The following is a 17522-nucleotide window of genomic DNA, read 5'->3' on the forward strand; positions in this document are numbered from 1 at the left end:
CTTGTTGTGAGCCAGGCGAAGGTTTCAGATTGGGAAAGGAACGTCCCTTCACCTGCCAGGTTCCTGTTTGGGTGGAGCTCGCGGCAAGTATGGGAGGGAGTGGCGATGCAATGCAATAGAAACACAAACACACTGACGGGGAGGCGGGGGCAGAGTTTTTTTTTACCCTCTTGCATCCCATGCGCATCCCGATCTGCTGTTCAATTGAAGAATTCCCCACCAAAGCGCACACCCCGCCGAGGTTATCGTTTCATAATATGTTTTTAAATCCGGGGCTATTATTTATGATGTAACTGTTAACGTTACAATCAAACCACGATCAGATCAACTGAATTCAGTCACATGGTTTAGGATTAAAAAAAAACACTTTCAGGATGAGGGTGAAATTTATTTGTATTTTAATAAATTCTGGTGGAAATCCTACACAAGTAGAAGGAAGTATTGTTCCCAGAGAGATTTTTTAAAATATGACCCTAATTAATTATATTTGTATACATTTTAACGTGTTGCTTTTAAGGCACAGGTCAGACTGTTTATTTAATACGCAGTACTCCTTGTAACTTTAGCCAAATCACGAATCGGAAGGGGGTGGGAACCGAGGACCTTTAAACTGAATTGCAATCTAGTTCTCGAACCCTATGTGGGATATTTGTGCCAGATAATATACTGGAGGGAGAATGAATGAACATGAGTCATGCAATTACGTGGTGCAATCCGATGACAGGTCCCAGTAGGCTGTAGACTTGGGTTTATGAATGAACATTAGTGATTGCAGGTCTTCTGAAATCGTGCTTTGCAACACGAATATTCTCGAGGATTTCCATCTGGCGTTTGTTGCAAACAAGCCCATAAATATGCTCATCATTTCTTCCTTGCCTGTACTGTATTTTGGTGCCAGTCCTGATGAATTTGGAATGAGTTGCTTTTCCAATTTCTTTTAGTTTATTCGTCTTTCTTTTTTGATCTAATTCTCTTTTATTAATTTGTTTATTTATTATATATATATATATATATACACCAGTAATTTGAATTAACAACTTTGAATTAACAGAAGTAGACTTGAAGCGTCCACATTTAAAAACAAATCATTTTAAAGTGAAGTAATTAACCTCTAAAGGTCTTTTTTAATATAGCTGGGATAAGCAGGACCATCTGCAATAAAAACAGAAATTGCTGGAAATACTCAGCAGGTCAGGCAGCATCTGTAGAGAGAGAAACAGAGTTAACGTTTCAGGTCGATGACCCTTAGTCAGACACATATGTAATCAGACCTATGGTCACCAGACAGCACATGACAGACTCTCCCTGTCATATCGCCTGATCTGGAGGGCAACACGTCTGACTGGGGAACCTGGGGCACTAGATACATTTCAGATGGAAGAATTAGGATACATATATACTCTTTTTTTTAAAAACTCAACTATATGGGTCTTTTCAGAACCAGACATTTTATACTACCTATGAGTAATTTCTTTGTTTATAAATGGCGAGGTATATTTATAATTCTAGTTCTTCTATCGTGAAGAATATGATTATTAAATGGAACTAGCGAATCTCCAGTGGCGTTGTCCAGTTAGTTGGCAGTAATGGTATTTTTTTGTTGTTGCTGTATTTGTTAACAACAGACTAAAATAGAATGCAAACCTGGGCAACTAAAACCTCAGCCTTACCAAGGTAACTGAATAGCAGGCGATAGTGTTGTCTATTAAAAGTAATAGAACAAGTATTACAGTGCACTTTAGACATTCAGTGGCATTACCATCATTGAATTCGCCACCATCAATAAGGGGTCAGTCATTTCGAACTGAGATCAGGAGAAATTTCTTCACTCAAAGGGTTGTGAATCTTTGGAATTCTCTACCCCAGAGGGCTGTGGAGGCTCAGTCGTTGAGTATAGTCAAGACAGAGATCGATAGATTTTTGGATATTAAGGGAATCAAGGGATATGGGAATAGTGCGGGATGGTGGAGTTGAGGTAGAAGCTCAGCCTTGATCATATTGAATGGTGGAGCAGGCTCGAAGGCCTGAATGGCCTGCTCTTGCTCCTATTTCTTATGTTCTTATCAACATCCTGGGGTCACCATTGACCAGAAAGTTAACTGGACCAGCCACATAAATACTGTGGCTACAAGAGCGGGTCAGAGGCTGGGTATTCTGTGACGAGTCACTCACCTCCTTACCACCATCTACAAGGCATAAGTCAGGAGTGTGATGGAATACTATCCACTTGCCTGGATGAGTGCAGCTCCAACAACACTCAAGAAGCTCGACACCATCCAGGATAAAGCAGCCCGCTTGATGGGCACCCCATCCACCACCTTAAACATTCACTCCCTCCACCACCGGCGTACCGTGGCTGCAGTGTGTACCATCTACAAGATGCACTGCAGCAACTCGCCAAGGCTTCTTCGACAGCACCTCCCAAACCCATGACCTCTTCCACCTAGAAGGACAATGGCAGCAGGCGCATGGGAACATCACCACCTCCAAGTGCCCCTCTAAGTCACACACCATCCTGTCTTGTAAATGTATCGCTGTTCCTTCATCGTCGCGGGCTTAAAATCCTGGAATTCCCTCCCTAACAGCACTGTGGGAGTACCTTCACCACAAGGACTGCAGCGGTTCAAGAAGGCGGCTCACTACCACCTTCTCGAGGGCAATTAGGGATGGGCAATAAATGCTGGACTAGTCAGCGACGCCCACATCCCGTGAATGAATTAAAAATATATATAATTAACTTGAGGTGTTACCCATTGTCACAGAAGCGTGGAAATAAGCATGACAAACAGGAAGTCTCAAGAAATATATATATATGCAGAAGAGGGCCATGTGGCTCATGGAGAAAGACACTGGCATAGACTCGATGATCTGTGTCTTTTTGCTATACAATTTTATGATCTTGTTTATCAGAACTGTATAAATTATTTAGGTCTATCATTCTTTGTGATAGTCCAGTCTTTAAGTTAAAACATTTCTGACACAATTTTAGATAAAATCATATTGCACCTTTTTAAAGGAAAAAATTAACTGTGGCACCAGAAATCATCGCTTCTTTACAGAGCCTCTGAGTGAGGTATTCGATGGATGTTTGGCGCCTCTGGTGCGGCACAACATGTTGGTACAGCTCATTCCTGAGCTGTGGCTGCAGTTTCCACTCACTTGGTTCCTGCTGGGAACTCATTGCAACACAACAGTGATTCATCAGCAGCCCTAGCCCCTGCTCAGCCAAGGTATTGTACTCCAGTCTGAACTCTTGCACTGGAGACAGTGCTTCCACAATTTTTATTTTATTTTGATAAGGTTGTTCCAGCTGTCTCTGAGATAAACTCAGGAAGGAAGATTCCGTTTTGTGCTGACTGATCATTTCTCTAGGTCACCCTTTCTATCCATTGTAACAAATCTACAGTAGAAGCTCTCCGAGTGTAACATTGTGCACAGTCAAGGACTTAACACGATCAGTCAGGGCAGTGTGCTTTTATACAGAAATATATCAACGGATGATTTCTTTGTGCACTTTCTCTATTCAGCAGAAAATCCTGTTGCGTTTATTAGATTTTTAAAAATCTCATCATAAATTGTACCTCCAATTTTATATAATGGTAAAGCACATCTGAATAGACAAAATAATGCAATAATTCTAACAGGAATAAAACTTCCACAGTTACCACTCTAAAAGGGTGGGTAAAGTGCTTTGAGATCTTCATGCTTGGTTTTGTGATGTCTTAATGCTTCGGTACAGCCTTAAGAGGATGTTAAATTGCATTTGAGGTGTATTATCCAGTGTTCAATAAAAGAAATAGTTGTTACCTCTGGCAGCACAAAGATCCACTTGAAGAGGTTGGTCTGCCACAAGCTGCTGTTAGCAAACCTAGAGACTGCCGATCACAGATGGTTAAGCTCTCTGAACACCCATTCAAGTCAGACATGCGGCTTCTACATTGTTGAATGAACCACAGGGAAGGCCCACTCCCGGAACAATATAACAACAGAAAATGCTGGAAATACTCAGCAGGCCAGGCAGCATCCGTGGAGAGAGAAACAGAGTTAACGTTTTAGGTCTGGGAGATGGGTTTGCAATTTTAACAGTGATGCGCGCTCATTTTAACTCCTTCCCTCCGCCCCCCCCCCCCCCCCATCCTCTCAACAACATTAAAAACTGTGGTTTGCTGAGCACTGGCAGCGTCGGCACACTGCAGAGCGCGATGCAAATTGGACATAACACATTGCACAAAGCCGGGCAACCTCCTCCCCCGCCTTGTGCACACACGTTGTTATAAAGGGAAAGGGTCACCATTTGTATAATTATAGCAGAGGCACTGGGTGGCGCAGAGCTGATTCAAATTTTTGTGTTTCATGGCTGGCTTCTGGCTCACACTGATGGGACGAAAGCCTCCTCTCATTGCTCACTGTAAAGATTCTACATGAAATGACGTGGGCAGCCTCGGCCCAGTTCCTCGTGGAAATGGGTCCACGGCAATAATAAGCTAAATATAATTGAACATAAACTGGCAATATTACACCCGAGAATGTGGGCAGTGGTGAAATCAACACTAGTGCCAGTGGGAGACATCAGAAATAGGAGCAGGAGCAGGCCATTCGGCCCCTCGAGCCTACCCCACCATTCAATAAGATCATGGCTGATCTGATCTTGGCCTCAACTCCACTTTCCCACCCGCTCCCCATAACCCTTGACCCCCTGTAGCTCAAATGTCTGTCTATCTCCGCCTTGAATATATTCAGTGACTCCACCTCCACAGCTCTCTGGGGTAGAGAATTCCAAAGATTCACGACACTCTGAGAGAAGAAATTCCTCCTCATCTCCGTTTTAAATGGGCGACCCCTTATTCTGAAACTATGCCCCCGAGTTCTAGATTCCCCCATGAGGGGAAACATCCTCCCTGCATCCACCCTGTTAATCCCCCTCAAAATCTTACATGTTTCAATAAGATCACCTCTCATTCTTCTAAACTCCAATGAGTATAGGTCCAACCTGCTCAACTAGGGGGCATAGTCTTAGAATAAGGGGCTGCTCTTTCAAAACTGAGATGAGGAGGAACTACTTCACTCAGAGGGTGGTAGGTCCATGGAATATGCTGCCCCAAAAAGCTGTAGAAGCTACATCATTACATAAATTTAAAACAGAAATAGACAGTTTCCTAGAAGTAAAGGGAATTAAGGGTTACGGGGAGCGGGCAGGAATTTGGACATGAGTCTAGGTTCAGATCAGACATGGCCCTGTGGGTAGCGGAGTGGGCCCAGGGGCCGTGTAGCCTGATCCTGCTCCTATTTCGTGTGTCTAATTCTGTTAGATTCAGGAGATGGTTCTGTGATAGTAGATTGGCGGTTAGGATCAGATCAGCCATGATCTTATTGAATGGCGGAGCAGGCTCGAGGGGCCGATTGGCCTACTCCTGCTCCTATTTCTTATGTTCTTATGTAACCTTTCTTCATAAGACAACCCCTTCATTTCAGGAATCAACCTAGTGAACCTTCTCTGAACTGCCTCCAATGCAAGTATATCCCTCCTTAAATAAGGAGGGGTGCACATATGGAATTGTGGTTGAAGAGCCTTGTCGGGACAGAGTAGATGGAGCTTTACTCTGTCTATACTATGCAGGACTTAGAAATGCTTGATGTTGATGCTGATGCCAGAACTGAATCACTGAAACTTGAGCACTGTTTCCAATCACCTTGAACATAATGCACGTATAATAAATGCAACACAGCATCAACAGTAGTTTATTACTGAGTTTATTTTGTGAGTGCGAAAGCTGTATAATTCACAAGCTTATGTAGGCTAATTACGAGGTCGTCCCCATAAGTGAAATGAGCCCAGTAATTGGCGCTGTTGGCATCTTTATTGGCGATCAACAGCATATTATGCTCCTAATAACTCCCATGTGTAGGTAAATAAAACTCAGTTTACCCAAATGATTTCCCTGTGGAAGTGGAGTGGAACCACATTAAAACAGTTTACTTATTTGCTAAAGGTGATTTTCATGAAGTTGTGGTAGCTTCATCCTCCACACAGTAATTGGATTCCGCTTGAGATTGGAACTCCTGCTAGGAGACAGCAGGGTTAATATGAAGGTGGGGTTCCACTTCTATCCCGTGGAAAACCAGCAGTGCCACTTGCTTGGGATTATTGCTGGGATGTCTTCACCTCCTGAAAAGAAAGGTGTTGGCTGCAGTCATGGGACCTTCCTGTAACTTTTGTTACATACATGGTCATATAGCACCAACAGCACAGAAACAGGCCATTTGGCCCAACTTGTCTATTCCAGCGTTTATGCTCCATATGTGCCCCTGCCCACCCCTCTTCATCTAAACCTATCAGCATATCCTTCTATTCCTATCTTCCTCATGTGTTTATCTAGCTTCCCTTAAATGCATCGATGCTATTCGCCTCAATTTTTTTATTCGTTTATGGGATGTGGGCGTCGCTGGCAAGGCCAGCATTTCTTGCCCATCCCTAATTGCCCTTGAGAAGGTGGTGGGGAGCCACCTTCTTGAACCGCTGCAGTCCGTGTGGTGAAGGTGCTCCCACAGTGCTGTTAGGGAGGGAGTTCCAGGATTTTGACCCAGCGACGATGAAGGATCGGCCGATATATTTCCAAGTCAGGATGGTGTGTGACTGGGAGGGGAACTTGGAGGTGGTGGTGTTCCCATGCGCCTGCTGCCCTTGTCCTTCTAGGTGGTAGAGGTCGCGGGTTTGGGAGGTGCTGCCGAAGAAGCCTTGGCAAATTGCTGCAGTGCATCTTGTAGATGGTACACACTGCAGCCACGGTACGCCGGTGGTGGAGGGAGTGAATGTTTAAGGTGGTGGATGGGGTGCCAATCAAGTGGGTTGCTTTGTCCTGGATGGTGTCGAGCTTCTTGAGTGTTGTTGGAGCTGCACTCATCCAAGCAAGTGGAGAGTATTCCATCACACTCCTTACTTGTGCCTTGTAGATGGTGAAAAGGTTTTGGGAAGTCAGGAGGTGAGACACTCGCTGCAGAATACCTAGCCTCTGACCTGCTCTTATTGCCACAGTATTTATGTGGCTGGTCCAGTTAAGTTTCTGGTCAATGGTGACCCCCTGGAAGTTGATGGTGGGGGATTTGGCGATGGTAATGTCAAGGGCCAGTGGTTAGACTCTCGCTCGTTGGAGATAGTCATTGCCTGGCACTTGTGTGCCGCGAATGTTACCTGGCGCTTATCAGCCCAAGCCTGAACGTTGTACTCCTTGTGGTAGCGTGGTCAACATACTAACCACTCTTTGGATAAAGAAGTTTCTCCTGAATTCCCTTTTCTATTCTTTGTGGAAACCACTGGATGAAGTGGGGCATTATTCCCCAGAGGGGTGGGGAGGAGAATCATAGAAATGCGTAAGAAATTGTAACACCAAAACATGCCATTCGGCCCAACCAATTCAAGTCAGCTTTTACCCTCCATGCAAGCAAATGGTCCTAATTACATTTGCCCTCCCTGTTCCCATATCCCTTTATCCATCTAGGCAATGTAATCTTGAATGTTGGCATAGTTTCTGCCTCTATCACTAACCTTGGAAGCAAATTTCACAACTCTTGTGTTCTAAATCTATTACATTTAACTTTGTATCTATGGCCCCCTTGTCCAGACTCATCAGCTACTGTAAACAGTCTGCTCCCATCTACCCTGTACATTCTTTCATAATTTTAAACTCTTCCACCATATTGCCCCATAATCTGCATTGTTCTAACAAAAAAGCTGCAATTTTTTGTAAAGTCTTTCTTCATATCTATTATATCATACTATAAGTAGCATTGTAGTGAATATATTAATGACTTGGACGTGGGTGTACAGGGCACAATTTCAAAATTTGCAGATGACACAAAACTTGGAAGTATAGTGAACAGTGAGGAGGAGAGTGATAGACTTCAGAAAGACATAGACAGGCTGGTGAAATGAGCAGGCACGTGGCGGATGACATTTAACCCAGAAAAGTGTGAAGTGATACATTTTGGTAGAAAGAATGAGGAGAGGACATATAAACTAAATGGTACAATCCCAAAGGGGATGCACGAACAAAGAGACCTGGGGGTATGTGTGCACAAATCATTGAAGGTGGCAGGGCAGGTTGAGAAAGCAGTTAAAAAGGCTTATGGGATCCTGGGTTTCATAAATAGAGGTATAGGGCTGGATTTTCATTGGGCCGTGGAGTCGGGATTGGAGGCGTGTGGGGGTTTAAAATCCCGAAATCGGGGGTCCCGACCTCATCCCGCCCCCAACCCACCTCCATGCCAATTTCAAAGGAGGCGGGTACCCGCCCCGCACTGGGACCTGCCTCCCCGAGGCGGGAAGGGGATTAGTGCCAATTAACTGCCTGTTAACAGGTAGTTAGTTAACAGGCAGTTTTTAGCCTAATCCTTATTTTCATTGTTGAAATGTGGGATTCCCGACGGCTCCAAACCACGCCAAGTTAGCGAGGCGGGCCGTCGGGATGAAGGGCTTGGAGGGGTCGAGATGTCCGGTGTTCAGGTGAGTGATGGGTGCATGAGTGCAGAGGTAAGTGTGTTTGGTCTGTGTAAAGTGTTTAAAGAAGTTCTACTAACCTTTACTTACCTTTACAGCCTTCCTTCCTTCAGGTCTCGGGAGTCCCTCATCTCACCGGCACAGAAAGCAGAATGGCCGCCAGCTGTCAAAATCTGCAGCCTCTGCTCTCTGTTCCGGGGAGATCTCTAAATCATCCTGAGAGGAAGTAATTAACCTGCAGTACAGATTGTCAGTGTTTGACAGCTTCAAACAGCTGTGAAACGCTGATATTTCATCTGTCAAAAGGTCTTGACAGATGAAATTTCAATCTGTGACGTCACCTGTTGCCAGGTGGCCCTTAATTGGCCTGCTGAGCCCGCTGGGCTGGCTCAACAAGGTCAATCAAGTGAAAATCGCGTGGGTTGGCTAGAACTCGATGGAGGCGGGACTACAACACCAAAAGTTGTAGTCCTGCCTCCTACCCACCTCCTCAATGAAAATAAAACCCATAGAGTACAAAAGTGTGAAAATTATGATGAACCTTGAGAAAACACTGGTTCGGCCCCAACTGGAGTGTTGTGTCCATTTCCGGGCATCACACTTTAGGAAGGATATGAAGGCGCAGAAAAAAATTATGAGAATGATTCCAGGAATGAGGGACTTCAGTTATGTTGATAGACTGGAGAAGCTGGGATTGTTCTCCTTGGAGTAGAGAAGATTGAGAGCAGATTTGATAGAGGTGTTCAAAATCATGAGGGGTCTGGACAGAGTAGATAGAGAGAAACTGTTCCCATTGGCAGAAGGGTCGAGAACCAGAGGACACAGATTTAAGGTGATTGCCAAAAGAACCAAAGGCGACGGAAGAAAAAACCTTTTTACGCAGCGAGTGGTTAAGTTCTGGAATGCACTGCCTGAAAGGGTGGTGGAGGCAGATTCAATCTTATCTTTCAAAAGGGAGTTGCATAAGTATCTGAAGACATTTTTTTTTGTAGGGCTACAGGTAAAGGGCAGGGGAGTGGTACTAGCTGAGAGTTGGTGCGGGCTCGATGGGCCGAATGGCCTTCTTCCGTGCTGTAACCATTCTATGATTCTATGATAATCTGCTTTGAACCTTCTCTCAAGCCTTAATATCCTTCCTATAGTAAGGAACCCAATACTGCACACAATACTCTAACTGAGGTTGTTTTATACAGGCTTCTCATTACCTCTTGGCTTTTATATTCGTTATTTAGTATGAAAAGTCCCAGAGGCTGTGAAAATGCCAATTTCTGAGGGGATTTCAACAATAGCAACTAACAATTGCCCTAACAACTTGTCAATGCACTCACATCAGGTGCTTGAAGGAAAGCATTTAGTCTGTCAACGCTGTCTGCTTTCATTGCACAGCAAGTTGCAACTAATATAAAAATGATAGGAAACGGATTTTGTACCAAGTTTATTGCGATTAGTCGGAGCCTGGATTTGACCTGTATGTGAATTAAGATTAATTAAGTGGTTGATGTGAAGATTTTGCTTTTGATTCTGTGAAAACTGTGAACTGGGGAAAATTGGATGCTCTTGTAATGTGAATGAACATGTAGTCCGCATGAATTTATTTGTCCTTAATTATACAGCAGTTTATCTGTTTCTAATTAAATCAGGGCTTAACTGCCTTGACACCCAGACAGTTCATGACATTTGATTTTATGCATAATTAAGTATGTGGATAAACACCTGTGTTACACTACAGTATAAATGATCTAATTCATTATTCTTTTGTTATTGTACTTTATTTACAATTACAGGTCACACTGAGTTCAAATGAACTTTTTAATCTTAAGAGGACCTGTTGGAATTAATTTTCCATTAACACGGTTGGTTTTCAGTGTAATGTAGCTGTTTTTATATTGGTTTTAGTGGATGTTAGTGCCAATTAATTGGCATTTGGAAGGTGTTTGGAAAAAGTACACATAATAGACTTGTTAGCAAAACTGAAGCCCATGGAATTAAAAGGATAGTGGCCGCATAGATACAAAATTGACCAAGGGATAGAAAGCAGAGAATAGTGGCGACTGTTTGTTTTTTAGACTGGAGAGAAGTATACAGTGGTGTTCCCCAGGGGTTGGTATTAGGATCACTGCTCCAATGACCTGGACTTGGGTGTAGGAAGAAAGAGGAGAGGCAATATGAACTAAATGGTACAATTTTAAAGGGGGTGCAGGAACAGAGCGACCTGGGGGTGTATGTGCGCAAATCTTTGAAGGCGGTAGGGCACGTTGAGAAGGATGTTTAAAAAAAAAAACCATACGGGATCCTTGACTTTATTAATAGAGGCATAGGGCTGGATTTTGTCAATGGGGACGTGATGGAGGCGAGACTCCCACTTTCGGGGTTGTAGTCCCGCCTCCATTGATTTGTGGCCAACCCACGTGATTTTCTCTTGATTGACCTTGTTGAGCCCGCCCAGCGGGCTCAGCAGGCCAATTAAGGGATACCCGGTTACAGGTGACATCACAGATTGACGTTTCACCTGTCAAGAGCTTTTGACAGATGAAATATTAGCGTTTGACAGCTCTTTGAAGCTGTCAAACATTGACAATCTGACTTCTAACTTGAGTCCTTCTCCACAGACTCAGTTAGAAATCTCTCCAGACCAGCAAGCAGAATGCTGCAACTTTTGACAGCTCGCGGCCATTCTGCTTTCTGTGCCGGTGAGATGAGGGACTCCCGAGACCTGAAGGAAGGAAGCCTGCATTAGTAAGTAAAGGTAAGTAAAACTTATTTAAACACTTTACACACACCAAACACACTTACCTCTGCACTCATGCACCCATCACTCACCTGAACACCAGACATCTCGAACCCTCCAAGCCCTTCAGACCGACGGTCCGCCTCGCTAACTTGGCGTGGTTCGGAGCCGTCGTGAAGCCCACACTTCAGGGCTAAAAATAGGGATTAGGCCAAAAACTGCCTGTTAACGACCTATTAACAGGCAGTTAATTGGCACTAATCCCCTTCCCGCCTCGGGGAGGTGGCTCCCAGCGCAGGTCAGGTACCCGCCTCCTGGGAAACGGGCATGGAGGCGGGTTGGGGGCAGGAAAGGTTCGTGCTCCCCGATTCTGCAATTTCCCCCCCACTCCCGCCTCCACAGGGCTTGGAAATTCAAGCCCATAGCGTACAAAAGAAAGGAAGTTATGCCAAACCTTTGTAAAACACTGGTTAGGCCTCAGCTATGAATATTGTGTTTAATTCTGGGCACCACACTTTAGAAAGGATGTCAAGGCCTTGGAGCGAGTGCAGAAGAGATTTACTGGAATGGTACCAGGGATGAGCGACTTCAGTTACGTGGAGAGACTGGAGAAGCTGGGGTTGTTCTCCTTAGAGCAGAGAAGGTTAAGAGGAGATTTGATAGAGGTGTTCAAAATTGTGAATGGTTTTGATAGCGTAAATAAGGAGAAACTGTTTCCAGTGGTAGATGGATCAGTAACCAGAGGACACAGATTTAAGGTGATTGGCAAAAGAACCAGAGGTGAAATGAGAAAACATTTATTTCCACAGTGTGTTGTGATCTGGAATGCGCTGCCTGAAAGGGCGGTGGAAGCAGATTCAATAGTGACATTCAAAAGAGAATTGGATAAATACTTGAAGGGAAACTTTTTACAGGGCTATGGGTAAAGAGCAGAGGAGTGGGATTAATTGGATTCTATGATTTATCAGATGCACTGCCAGTGGTGATTGAGGACAGATGGTTCAGTGACACCTGTGACATGCTTGAATCACTGCAAGTGTTTCTGATTGAGGCAGCTAACTGACATTAGGTGGGCTGAAACAAGTAGATCCTCATTATGCATTCAATCACTCTGTCATATTCAACGTGCAATGCATGCAGAGCATACAAAGATGCGCAACTTGTGGGCAAAACTCTGTTGAAGGGTCTAGAAATCCAGATGGCATGAAACCAGTAATAAAAGCCTCAGTATCTGATTGCTTTGTAACCATCCTCTCCTGAATATTGTGATTGTGCATTTTGTGCTTGCACGCCATGTTATATCGTTGGAGAGAGCTGCTCTAAGGGGCTCTCTCAATGGCTCATTTGGTAAAGGCAATACGTACCTGAGCTGTACAGACAGGAAGGTGCTGGGTTCCATCTCCAGTGTTGAGTTAGCTGACCTTATCTGGGATGGTCATGGGGTGCTGCAATTGGCTTTAGGGAAGGAGAAATCGGGCAGGGCATTCCTGATCACGGTCTCGTGATTCCTGCAAGAAAATGTAGGCACTAGATGAGTACTGGACCAGGTTTGGCTGTGGTGTGTTCCTCACAGTAAAATAGTCAACTTGGGCTCAGTGGGAGCACACTTTCCCCTGAGTCAGAAGGCTGAAGGTTCAAGCCCCACTCTAGGACTTGAGCACATAATCTAAGGCTGACACTTTAGCATAGTACTGAGGGAGTGCCGTATTCTTGGAGGTGACTTCTTTCGGTTGAAACATTAAACTGAGGTCCTCTGCCTGTTCAGGTGGACATAGAAGCTCCCGTGGCAATATCTGAAAATGAGCAGGGGAGTTCTCCCAGTATGTCGCCCGCCATTTACCCCTCAACCAAAATCACCAAAAACAGATTAATGAAGTCTTCTTACCTCATCCCGAGACTGACCATTGCTGCAGAGGCGGCTGAGGCCCAACAGCCCAGTGGGTCTTCAAATTGACTTGTACTTCCCTACTTAACAGGCAAAGGCTAAAGGTTAATATTACTACAATATAAAGAGGAATCAATAACAGTAGTAGGCTTCAGGACAGTCTGGTTAATCCTTTCCTTACACATGGCAAAGACGTAATGTTGACTTGATACAGTAAAGCGTGTAGTACATATGCATTGCCAAGAGCAGGAATCCTGTTACTATATTACTATATATTGTTGCTTGTGGAGTAAATAAGATTGATCCCAATTGAAAGGGTTTGAATTAAATGGCACTGTTAATGCATAGGACAAAGCTCCATTCAGTGTGGCCTGGAGTGAGCTGAGATTAATGCACCACTGATTGGACCTTTTGACTTTGATATAATATTGAGTTACGGATATATTGGTTTACTAACCCCATTTAAGTAAGGCGCGTATAATATCTCACTCGCTCTTTCACCTCCCTCTAAACCCTAGATTCATTGCTGCTGTCCCCAAGTACACAATGATAAAATTGGTAATTGGAGTCTTATGCTAATCATAAATAAGAATATTACAAGGGTGACCATCCCTGTCCTATTTGACCATGGAATTTTTACTTTGAAATAAGTCTCAACAGCAACAAGTCGTATTTTATACAGCAGGCTTAAAACGTCCTAAGGCTCGTCACGGGAGTGTAATCGGACAGAAATTGACACCGAGTCACATTAGGACAGGCGACCAGACGCTTGGTCAAAGAGGTCGGTTTTAAGGAGCGTCTTACAGGAGGAGACAGAGGCGGAGAGATTTAGGGAGGGAATTGTAGAGCTTGGCCCCAGGCAGCTGAAGACACGGCCTTCAATTGTGGGAAGAAGGCAGCAGGGGATGCACAAGAGGCCGGAGTTAGAGGAACGCAGAGTTCTCGGAAGGTTGTAGGGCTGGAGGAGGTTATAGAGCTAGGGAGGGGCGGGGCCATGGAGGGATTTGAACACGAGGACAAGAATTTAAAAATCGAGACGCTGATGGACCGGAAGCCAATGTAAGTCAGCGATCACGGGGTGATGGTTGAATGGGACGGTGCGAGTTAGTTATGGGCAGCAGAATTTTGGATGAGCACAAGAGGGTGCAAGATGGGAGGCTGCTCAGGAGAGCATTGGAATAGTCTCAAACATGGTACAGATATAGGACAGTGCCATATTCAATGTGGGGGATCATGTACCATACTATTGTCCTTTGAGTTTGGGGGGAAAATAAAATCCAGGATGGTTGCCAATAGTGAAAAGTGGAAATAAAGCTGTCTCTAAACTGCGAGGATTTGATGAGTAAATAATTAACAAGCACAGTTGCAGTATGAGAATTTGTTTTGTTCATTCTTGGGATGTAAGCATCGCTGGCAAGGCCAGAATTTTTTGCTCACCCCTAGTTACCCTGAACTGAGTGGCTCGCTAGGCCGCTTCAAAGGGCAGTTAAGAGCCAACCAGTTTGCTGTGGGAATGGAGTCACATGTAGGCCAGACCGAGTGAGGACGGCAGGTTTCCTTCCCTAAAGGACGTTGGTGAACTAGTTGGATTTTTACAACAATCCAACAGCTTCATTGTCACTTTTGCCAATACCAGGTTTTTATTTCCAGTATTTTTTCAACAGAATTCAAATTCTCAAACTGCTATGGTGGAATTTGAACTCGCCTTCTCTGGATTATTAGTCCAGGCCTCTGGATTGCTAGTCCTGTAACATAACCACCACCCACGATGTTCTCTTTACCTCTTTCAAAAGGCAGAAAATACATCACCAGACCAATATCTTTAAGCTAAAATTAATACATTTGTTTATATGTAGAGTAATACATAAAGCAGTAAAATACTGCAGGGTTACTGAAACTGCGCTGCTTAAAAACATAAAGATAGAATCAAACCACAAGGGGTTCAATATCTTTCTTAGAGAGTATTTCTTGCAGTGCTTGATAAGCAACAGAAGTCTTGAATGAATGTAGACCTTCATGATGCAAAGTTGTACATCGATGATACAGAGTTCCATAGAAACATAGTAAAATAGGAGCAGGAGTCGGCGATTCGGCCCTTCGAGCCTGCTCCGCCATTCAATATGATCGTGGCTGATCCTCTATCTCAATACCATATTCCCGTTCTCTCCCCATACCCCTTGATGCCTTTTGTGTCTAGAAATCTATCTCCTTCTTAAATATATTCAGTGACTTGGCCTCCACAGCCTTCTGTGGTAGAGAATTCCACAGGTTCACCACCCTCTGAGTGAAGAAATTTCTCCTCATCTCAGCCCTAAATGTCCTACCTCGTATCCTGAGACTGTGACCCCTTGCTCTAGACCCCCCAGCCAGGAGAAACATCCTCCCTGCATCTAGTCTGTCTAGCCCTGTCAGAATTTTATACATTTCAATGAGATCCCCTCTCATTCTTCTAAACTCTAGTGAATACAGGCCGAGTCGACCCAATCTCTCCTCATACGACAGTCCTGCCATCCCAGGAATCAGTCTGGTGAACCTTCGCTGCACTCCCTCTATGGCAAGTATATCCTTTCTTAGGTAAGGGTAAGTTCCAATCCATGAAGTTCAGATATCTAAATAGAACTAAAGACTACAGGAGGGACACTCTGCTCATACAATTTCTGGGCCTCCGAAGACAATACTGTCAATCAGCCAAGACCAAAGAACGCTTGCTGGAGATGCTAATGAGCAATCTGTTGCTTCTCATCTGGGTCCCACTCCTGCCAAGGTCTTACACAATGTCTCATTTTGAATTTCTCCTATAACAAAGGCCCCTTATCTCTAATTTCCAGATCAAACTATCTGACCTGTTTTCCAGTAGACAGCCTGGGCAGGATTTTCATTGGGCCGTGGAGGTGGGATTGGAGGCGTGTGTGGGGTTAAAATCCCGAAATTGGGGGTCCCAACCCCATCCCGCACCCAACCTACCTCCATGCCAGTTTCAAAGGAGGTGGGTACCCGCCCCGCACTGGGACCCGCCTCCCCGAGGCGGGAAGGGGATTCGTGCCAATTGACTGCCTGTTAACAGGTAGTTAACAGGCAGTTTTTAGCCTAATCCCTATTTTCATTCTTGAAGTGTGGGATTCCCGACGGCTCCAAACCACGCCAAGTTAGCGAGGCGGGCCGTCGGGCTAAAGGGCTTGGAGGGGTCAAGTGATGGGTGCACGAGTGCCAAGGTAAGTGTGTTTGGTGTGTTTAAAGTGTTTAAAGAAGTTTTACTTACCTTTACAGCCTTCCTTCCTTCAGGTCTCGGGAGTCCCTCATCTCACCGGCACAGAAAGCAGAATGGCCGCGATCTGTCAAAAATTGCAGCATTCAGCTTTCTGTTCCGGAGAGATCTCTAAATCAGCCTGAGAGGAAGGAATTAACTTGGAGTACAGATTGTCAGTGTTTGACAGCTTCAAACAGCTGTGAAACACTGATATTTCATCTGTCAAAAGGTCTTGACAGATGAAATGTCAATCTGCGACGTCACCTGTTGCCGGGTGGCCCTTAATTGGCCTGCTGAGCCCGCTGGGTGGGCTCAACAAGGTCAATCAAGTGAAAATCGCGTGGGTTGGCCACAACTCGATGGAGGCGGGACTACAACCCCGAAAGTTGTAGTCCCGCCTCCTACCCGCCTCCTCAATGAAAATCCAGGGCTCTGTCCTCGATTCGGAAATTTGGTAAACAAGGCAAGGCCACTGTCATCTGAACAAAGGCCGGGAAATTCCTCGGAACTGCTCCCGCTATAATTTTGCCGGAGATGCGTTGGAAACTCCGATTACGCGTGTAAACTGGGCTTCTGCCGCAGTTCCGGTGAAGGTACAGCAGTGGAGCGGGAGCAGCTCCCAGAAATTTCCTGGCCTAACAAAGATTAGCTCTTTCCCTAATATAAAAACAGAAAATGCTGGGAATACTCAGCGGGTCAGGCAGCATCTGTGGAGAGAGAAACAGAGTTAACGTTTCAGGTCAATGACCCTTCGTCAGAACTGGAAAAAGCTGGAGATGGAACAGGTTTTTAAGCAAGTGTTGGGGCAGGGAAAGGGGGGAGGGGAGGAAAGAACAAAAGGGAAGGTCTGTGATAGGATGGAAGGCAGGAGAGATTAAGAGACATTAAAAGAGATTAAGAGATGGTGCAAGGCAACAGGAGATGGTAATGGGTAATTGCTTTTGTATTAGGTCTTTCCCTATTTGACACCGGGAGTGGGGAGATTTTAACTCTGGCCGCCTCAGTGTTAGCGGGGCAGTAGTAGCCCAAAATTAACGTATCGTCCCATTTAGGCCAGCACTCCACCCCCTCACCATCCTCAAAGGGAACTTACACTGCACAGCCGAAGCACCCAGCCTGTTTTAAGCAGTCGGCCCTTTTAATATGCAAGTCCAGATCCTACGACACA

At 44.9% G+C, this 17522-nt stretch overlaps 1 protein-coding gene across 2 annotated transcripts in view; it reads left to right on the plus strand.

Moving 5' to 3' along the window:
• sgsm2 (small G protein signaling modulator 2) overlaps positions 1–17522 on the plus strand; it is a 290127-nt gene that overhangs the window by 716 nt on the left and 271889 nt on the right. The window lies entirely within an intron of this gene.

Source organism: Somniosus microcephalus, chromosome 22 (assembly GCF_052327205.1).
Source record: "Somniosus microcephalus isolate GS21.2 chromosome 22, FLI_Smic_1.0, whole genome shotgun sequence".
Lineage (NCBI taxonomy): Eukaryota > Metazoa > Chordata > Chondrichthyes > Squaliformes > Somniosidae > Somniosus > Somniosus microcephalus.